This window comes from Athene cunicularia (assembly GCF_003259725.1).
Source record: "Athene cunicularia isolate RWA chromosome 1 unlocalized genomic scaffold, athCun1 chr1_part2, whole genome shotgun sequence".
Lineage (NCBI taxonomy): Eukaryota > Metazoa > Chordata > Aves > Strigiformes > Strigidae > Athene > Athene cunicularia.
In genome coordinates this window covers 29,161,190-29,169,745 of record NW_020799092.1, presented here as the reverse complement: position 1 = coordinate 29,169,745, position 8,556 = coordinate 29,161,190, and the positions used below count along the sequence as shown (strand labels likewise).

The following is an 8,556-nucleotide window of genomic DNA, read 5'->3' as shown; positions in this document are numbered from 1 at the left end:
GGCCCGCGCGGCCTCTGGCTGGTGTCTGAGGCGCTCTGCAGGCGGCCCCTGACCTTCCGTAACTTTCGCGTGTGCTGGAGCTGACGGAGCTCTCGGGGAAATTTTGGGGAGAGGTGGGCTCCACTTTAATCTTTTCAGGCTTCTGTGGCTTCAGCTGCAAGTACTGTGAAACTTCAGTTGTGACTTTTATCTTGAACTAACAAACATGTCTTGATTTAAGGCCTGGGGTTTCTACATCCTGTAATTATTTCTTCTAGGTATGTTTCTTTTAGGTCTGTGACTTCTAAAAACTGAAATAACTGTGCTAGCTCACACCCTGGCCGAGGTGCAGCTGCAGCAGTAAAAAGGTGCTTTACACCTGTGTAGTTAATTCTGTGGAGGGAAGAGTAAGCTGCGGTGTTAAACGCTTCACTCTGGTGTAACTACGTGTGCGTGCTCTCTCGTGGCAGCGCAGCGTGGCTGAGTTTGTGCGGAAACGCAGATGAAGTGTTTCTGACTCGGGCTTGGTTGTGTCTGAGCCTTCAGAGACTCTGCTGGCTCCTTATTTTGGCCCAAGCACAGATACTGCCAACAGCACAATGTGTAAGCTCTGGTATGTACTGCAGTGGCAGCACGATTGAGTAATACGAGTGTCTCTGCAATCCGAAAGGTAAACAGCAAAATGGGTCACAGTGAGAATATTATCAGTGCTTACACTATTGGGTATCTGAGAGGAAGATGTTTTGGTGTGCCAGCTCCAGATTTATTGCTTCTGTTAAAGGTAGCAGCCATAGCTTGAGGATTTAAATTTGTGAAAGACAAAAGGGACTTGTAATTATAATAAAAACCATCAGTAAGGATTTCAGTAAAACCGGTGTGCTCAAGTGAGGTGTCTTGGCAGGTCAATTCAAGAGGCATCCTGGAAACTAGGAAAACTGAAATCTACCTAAACTCTCCGTTCTGAATGCAGCAAGGATTTTGACGTTTTCACATCAGTAAGAAATTAAGAGCCAAAATAATACTCCCTAGTTTGTCTTAGTAGCTGTCGCAGGGGAGTTTTGACAATAGGATTTAGCAGTTTCTTGAAAAGCTGTATCAGATACATCAGCTCCTAGAAGCAGAGGGAGTTGTTCAGTTTGTTAGTGAGACCGTCACTGGCGTGCCACGTCGCTCATAAATTAAGGTTGGTGTTTCCATGCTGGGAGTATGAAATTGTTTCTCTCCTCTCAAAGGCAGTGGGAGCTTCACCTGTTGGTCTGGATGTGGAGCCGGGGCCCTTGAGAGCGGGTTCCCTCTTCAGCAGTATTGCTCTTGCTTTGAGCATGCCGCCTTTGGGCAAGGTGCTGTTAGGTATCCAGCAAACACCATACCCCTCTTAAATGAGGTGAGGGCAAGAGCCCCAGTCCAGATGCATGGGTCCAGAGTCAAGCGCTTCCTCAGCTTCAGTGACTTTTGCCCTAGGTTTTCATCCATTTGCTGGATTGATTCTGGGTTTAAGAGTTCTGTTGAAGAATATTTAAGTTGATGTGTCCTGTGCACACGTCTGCAGCAGGTCCGTGCTCTGGAAGAAGTTTGTGAATAACGTTTCTGCTTGTCCGTGAAAGGGTGGAGTGCTTTGAAATCAGGGATATCACATGGGGCAGAAAGCTTTGGTCAATGTCATATCTTTTTTTTTTTTTCCCCTACTTAGATGCAAGTTCGGTTTCTGTTTTGGGTTCCGCTGCACGTGCTGGTGTAAAACACTTGCAGGAAGGAATGGGGTCCTGGTGAAAATGTCTGTGGAGGTGTATGGGGAGACTTTGCTTGTCACCCATGTCAACATGAGGATAATTGTTCACATTCCTGAAATTACTGCCATTCTCAGGAGACTGAGGTTCCCAGGTGGTGCTGCCAGCCTGTCTGGCCCCATAGCTCACTGGTGATGAGGAGGACAAAGTCTGGTCCCTACCCAGTGGTCAGGTTTGGATGGCCTGAGGACAGGCAGCGCTGTGTGTTGAGAGGTGCATGGTACAGTGTCCTTCAGGTTTTGTGTCTCTTGAATCCACCTAAATGGGGTTTCTGTGATGTTTGTCTTCCACTGTTATGAGGAGCAGGTTCAGTGAAGTGAAAATCCTTCCCCTGAAGAGCTTTAAAACCAAAGAAGGTTTAGTCACTTTCTTGACAGTGGTGTGATCGCATCAAAATACACGGCTTACTCAGGATAAGCTGGTATTGCTGTAAACCCCTTTGAATAACTAATTTCCTTTTCTGTGCTTTGCATTATGTGTTTTCTGTGAAGGTGTGGGGAGCGCAGGGCGATAGCCAGGTCACAAATGCAGTCCATATGGTCCAAACATGTATCCCTGACTCCTGGAGTGGGGCAAGAGGAGCTCAAAAAAAGAAATGCGTGTGACTGGGGAGTCCACTCGTTTGCAGTACTTTTCAACAGAGAAAATAAGAGCCCAAATACTAGGCAGGATTTAGGGAAGTAATGGAGCATTCTGGAAATTCCTGTGGTGTTAGAGGTAGTCAGTAAAGACCCCATCCCACTGATGAATTTGTGTGCTCTTCCTTAAGCAGGTGCTCGTAACCTCTGCCTTGGCTTGTAAATGGTGATAGGCAAGTTAGGTTGGTATACCTGAGACAGTTTCTTCTTGTACTTACCTTTGTTATTTTCAGTCTTAAAAGTAAAACCCAAGGTATGTTGCTTCTTTAAAGCTGTACGGTTATGGTCTGACATTTCTGTCTGACCAAGCCACATCTGTAAGTTTATAAATGCAAGGAGCAGGTTTATTGGAAGGTTCAGGCAGGTTTTGTTGTGTTTGCTTTCCTTGTGTGGTGCTTGTGCATACAGCTGTGCATTAAGAATACATAAAAACACTTTAACACCTTCATAAATAAAACCACTTAGTACCTTCCTGTACTTAGGCTGAAGAGTGGCTCCCCTCCCCCTTTTGTAATTGTGAGATCCCATTAGTCATCCCATTAGCAACTCCGTTCTTGGATCCAGCCCAGGAGAGGTAAACTACATTGCCTTCCCCTGTGTTTACTGCTGGTGTTTATACCCAGACATTTATTTAGCATTTATTTAGCATCTAGTATAACTTCCCACCCTGTCTCGCCATACTGCAAATTTGTGTCCAGAGCCTAAGTGGTGTGTTGCAGTGTCTCCTTAGCAGATGTACGGTGCTTAGGTCTCCTCCATTATCAGTCTTTGCATTTCTGTTGCCTTTTTTAGTTTGATTAGGACTAGGGCATCAGCCTTCCTTGTGTCTTGGTAGGAGGCTGACTGTTAGTGCTGGAAAGCTGACTGCCGAACAAGTGATCTGTGAGTGAAGTAAGAGTGGACATTTAATGACAGCTTCAGGAATTAGTGAAGTTTACTGCTCAGGTAGCTCTTTGAAGAAGGCAGGTTTACAAGCATTAATCTGCATAACATAGGAAAGGCTTCATGTTATTCCTGAGAGATTACATCTCTTGCCCAATGTTTGGAAAAGTCAACATCCAATTCAGAATTAAAGCTTGGTCCCTCTTTTGGAGGACAGTGTTTCTGGGGTTGTTATCTGCAGTTGCATGCTTCCAACTTCAGGCAACTTTAGCAGATGATCAGGCTAAGTTGTAACATCTATCTCAGTGGGTTTCTGGTGGGATCTTTGCCTTGGATCTCTCTTTGTTCTGAGCGCCCTAGCAAGGGTGCTCAGCTGTGACCCCACTTCAAGATGCAGGGAATGATGTATCCATGTTCACGCCTCCCCCCCCCCCAATTGACTTGTGTGTTTGTTCAGCTCAGGCTGAGAGTGTGGCTTTTTGGTATTTTTCTAGGAGTGTTTGCTGCCAAGATAGTACTTCATTTCTGCTTAAATGTTGGAATTTTCAATTAATGATTCAGTCATCACACTGGATTCACAGTTGCTTGCCCATGTGTATTGCCCTTGATATGGGCATATATGATTTCCTGATGTGCTTTAGCTTCCAGAGTACTTTGTTCCTCGGTGACTTCTGCTGTATATGAGGAAAGTGTGTGGCTTAAAGCTTTATACTTTTTCCAACGGTTGGGCTTCTGTTTCTGTCAAAAGGCCAAGATAAACCAATTATGTAAAGAGCTCATTTCTTTCCTCAGTGGAAATAGATACAGGTCTTGCAGCCCAGTTGTAGCTATGGCCTTTCTTCTCCTTGCCCTGGCCTGTGTCACCTTCTTCACTAATGGGGGAGGCAGATGGAGAACTTGGGAAGGGCTTAGGCTGTGCTGTATGGCCTCACAGACCCAACATGTCTCCTGGGTGTGGTCTCTTGCTGTTGTGTTGTTTGGCCCGTCCGGGCTGATGGAGCCAGTGCTTGGTCAGAGAGCCATTTATTAGAGGCGCTGTCCGGAGGGAATGCTGTTAAATCCTACCCTCGCGCCTCGCATGTTGCATCTTCTCCTGTATGTCATCTCAAGACCATGAGGAACAGCCCCTGGTGGAGACCAGAATTGTTCTTCTCTTTCTTCAAAAGCATGGTGCAAGTCTGAATCTTGATAAAAACACTGGGAGGTGCAAAATCCTGGTTCTCCCATATGACCTGAGAATACTTCGGGAGATTCAATCTCCTGTCTGGCACTGGGCTGGAAACCTGTGTGTGTGCCAGTTTGTGTTAAGGTAAGGATGCTCACCTTCCCTTCTGCCGCTCTGCATCTTAAATCAGTCAGTGTGTGCAGGTTGTGTCAGAGAACCAGGACCAGAGGCCATTTAAGCAGTCTCTGGCTCATGGTGTTTGAGCTAAGATAAAAATAACAGAAAGTGTGACTTTAAGCAGCCATTTGCATACATCTTGATGGTAATCACACTTCAGTAGGCACAGTGTTATATCTCTCGCATGAATAAAATCCCATCGAATGCCACCTGTGAACAAAAGGCTCCAAGATCAAGTACACTGATCCAAAAGTTGTTTTGTACTTGCATCTTTCTTTATAGGCTTTTTCCTAAATATTAGTGGAAAGCTTAAGTCTGAGACTTGAGCCGGCTGTTGCAGCATCTGATCTCTAAACTGGAGAATCTCTGTGTTGACAAAGCAGCTGTCTAATTATGTCTCAGATTGGAAAAATCTGATAACCACTAGCATGAATCAGCACATTTTAAATCAGAGTTCTTGTGGCTCCAAATGTGATGGATTTGGGAGAACAACTTCATTTTCTTGCTCTGTAACAGATGTCTCAAAATAAGAGGAAATGGTGATGATTTGGTCTTGAATGCTTTTTATCAGACTGATCAGTTCTGAAACAAAAATCTAGCTTAAAAGTATAGGGTATATTTTTATATATATATATATATGTGTGTGTGTGTGTGTGTATATATATATATATATGTATGTAGATAATAACGCCAAATAGTTTGTAGACACAGTGGTGGTTGTGATGGAAGATACAACATATGCAATTTTTAGTTAGTAAGACAAAATCAGCTTTAATACTGTAAAAACTAACAAAGTGCCGGAAAAACAACCCTGCAACTTCCCAGTTTTCAAGCCTTTCCCCTGTAGTGGTGTTTTATGAATGACAGAAATAAGAACACGTGTGTTTACCAAACCAGCACCAGGATCTGGTTTTGGGGATGGGGAAGGGCGGTAGTGTTCGCTGATGCTGTGACAGCTTCGTGCACAGCTGTCCATGTGCTCTGTCAGCAGGCATGGTCATGGGATTCTGCTTCTATCCCAGCTTTGTGGTTGGGCATTCACAGGCCGAGGGGTTCAACCCAGCACAGAGCGAGTCCTAAGGATTTCAGACCAAGTTCTAAAGTCCTGAAGGAAAGTTCTTAATAGCGACGTCTTTCCTTGCTGTAGAGAATAGTGGTTTGGTGAGTAACTTCGAGGCTGTTTTGTTGGCCTTTGCCCCTTGACATGGAATTTGGCAAAGGTGTCCCAGCTGGTTTCTCAGTCTGCAGTGGTAAGGTGTGGTTAAGGTTTATGATCACATTTGTGCTTAAAGGAGTGACCAGGCCATGGGTTGCAGGCTGTGTGCTGCTGTGTGATGGTACATACCATGAACGGTATTTTTTGTGGCCTGTGGTGTACTGCTGGCTACTTGCTGTCCCAGGGACACTGCAGGTAGAGAGCAGGAGGAGTGTGGTTGCTACACATACAGAGCTTCATCAGAGGTTTTTTGCAGTACATCAGATGCTTTGAGGATGTGTGTTGGGTTTGCTGAGTGTGATTAGGCTGTCTGTTCTGCACTGCCAAGTCTCTTTCCACAGCATGGGTCTTGATCTGAGCAAAATCGAATTTCTGATTACCTCCAGAGTTCAGGGAACTTCCAAGTCCATTCAGAGGATCCAAAATAATCCAGAAACTCTAGGTAGGTGTCTTACTGAAATGTTGACTTTTCTCTCTGAAGTGTGTGTATTCACTAGCTATAGCCGTGTATGAAGTTTAGACAGAAACACAGCCTTTGCAAAACACGGGGAAATTGTAAGCAGTGTTGAAGGAGGTGAGACTAGCTCAGATCATAGGGAGTGCAAGAAATGGGGAAAAGAACACGCAGGCCCTTTGCAAGTTGGTCTCTGCTTTTGGAGGTCACAAGATTGGCATGTGAAGGTGTCCGTATGATCAAATTAAAGTTCTGCAGAGTGTAATGCTGATGACTTATGTCTGCCTTGAAAAGCAGGTGAGGAAAATTACCTTCACTGTAAAATAGCACTGAGCTGTTTCTGTGCTTCTGGAAATAGTTATTATCCCATGTGGCTGTAGCACTTGTGGTCTTGGGTTCTGTACAGCTTAGCAAGGACTCAGCTGGAATGGGTTTGTAGAAGTGACTCTTGCTATATGGAGACTGCCGGAAGCTGTTTTCCTTTAGGCTTGGATCAGGTAGTCTACTCACATGGAAGAAGTCCTGTGGAGACAAGGGTTGACAAGGAGAGGGAGTGTACAGCCTATTGGGATCTTCTCAGCTTCAGCATGATTGTGTATTTTTAGATGTCAGCTGTGTGATTGTCTTGTTTTGCCTTATTTTGGAAGCTTTTCTTGAGGTTGTGATGTGTCTCCTCTACCACGCTAGTTTGGGCTTATAAACCTGTGCTAAAATGTAGCATTGGTTCATCTTTGTCCATCCCAGAGGGGCGCTGGGAGCCAGCCTAGTGGGGAGCGTGGTGCCTGGGAGAGCTGTGGTGCATGGGATGCAGGGGGAGGCGGAGGCTGGGGTGTGGATGAGGCTGTGTCTGTGTGGGAGCAGGGAGTGTTCCTGGTGCGGGGACCTACATTGGCTGCCCTATCCAAATGTCCAAGCTGGAAAACACGCTTTATGGTGGGAGGTGGTGGTCTGATTGCTATGCTCCCTGTGCTGCTCAGCTGGGGCCTTTTGCTCTCTCCTGCCCTGGCAGCATCTTTGATAGACTTTTATTAAATGAGAAGGGAGTGATGCTACATTGAGCTCCTTTGTTAAGAAACACACATAAATGTCATCCTCCCTAAAATTCTGGTTCACTGAAAAATGCAAGGTGCTCCACACCGTAGCTGGCAAATGTTTGGTGTAACCTGTGTGTGGGACCTTCACATTGCTGCTGGAGGCCAAAGTAGGTGCCCTTGGTGGCTTCTCTTAAGATCCAAGTTCAAGATGAGGCTGTTCTCCTGAAACAGGATGTGTATTATAGACAATTTCAGTGGGTTAATAGCTTACATAGAGGGAGGGGTATAAGGACATGTTGGAGCAGCCAAGGCATACTGAGTGTTCCCAATTCCTGCCCACAGCTGTAGGCACAGTGGAGCAAAGGTCTTCTTCAAGAAGAGGTGGGTGTGTTGAGCAGCTAATCCCCAGGAAAGGCATATTGTATCTGGATGCCTCCTGGTGGGTTCAAGTGCTAGCTTTGTTGCAGTATCCTCTGTCCCTTCCAAAACAGGATTAAGCAAAGGAGACTATTTCTCTACTCTTAATTTAAGTCTCTGGGAAGCTGGTTTAGCTTCAGAGCAGACCTGAAAAGGCTTGTCAGTTGGATCTTAGAGCCATCAGCATTTTCTTTCTCCACTTAACTGAAGCTCGTTTAACTTGTGACAGCATTTTAATTTGTTACATTTGTAAAGGAAACGTCAGGGGAAGGTTCAGAAATACATATTTATGTTTCTTGGCTAAGCTTAATTTGGCTTGAGAACTTGTTTTTCTAAAGAGGCATCTCTTGTCAGGCTGGGATTTTTTTTCTATGCTTCATGGGGTTTGTTTGTTTTTTCAGCTATGTTTTTCTTTTTTCTCTTCCTCCTCCAAAAAGAGCATATAGTGATTTTCCTTGATCTACACCTTCCCTTGGATATGAAACAGGTCTTAACCAGAAGTATCCTCTCAGAGGTTTCCTCACTCATCCTGGAGCTGTTGTTGGGCCTCCTGTGTAGTGCTGAGCAGGACCACTGCAGCCTCTGGTGCTGGACAGAAGTGTTTTTTGGGGTATCCTTGGGACGTGCAGCACTACCAGGAATTTGGGCACTGCAGGGTAGTCCGCATCTCTTCCTGCTGCCCTTGCTTGGGAGGGCTGGAGCCCAGGGAGGTGTGTGCAGTGTGGCTCTGCTCTCTGAGCAGGAGGACTGCCGCTGGGTTGGGGGTGCAGACGTGCCCCCACCCCCCCCTCAGTACCCGGGGGGGGA

The 8,556-nt window shown here is 45.6% G+C and overlaps 1 protein-coding gene and 1 long non-coding RNA gene across 7 annotated transcripts in view; one reads left to right on the top strand and one right to left on the bottom strand.

The window, feature by feature from the left end:
- The window catches only part of LOC113487357, a 23,690-nt gene extending 20,249 nt beyond the window's left edge, over positions 1 to 3,441 (bottom strand). The window contains exon 1 of the long non-coding RNA XR_003399767.1: positions 3,431 to 3,441. This is a non-coding gene — a long non-coding RNA (uncharacterized LOC113487357). The remainder of the gene's footprint in view (positions 1 to 3,430) is intronic.
- PPFIBP1 (PPFIA binding protein 1) overlaps positions 1,379 to 8,556 on the top strand; it is a 112,155-nt gene continuing 104,977 nt past the window's right edge. For 2 of the 6 annotated variants that reach the window (XM_026861752.1, XM_026861715.1), the window contains exon 1: positions 1,383 to 1,424. The gene's annotated coding sequence lies outside the window, so the exon portion shown is untranslated. Of the gene's footprint in view, positions 1,425 to 8,556 lie in introns of all 6 variants that reach the window. The other 4 variants (XM_026861744.1, XM_026861724.1, XM_026861707.1 and 1 more) reach the window with 3 other exon arrangements.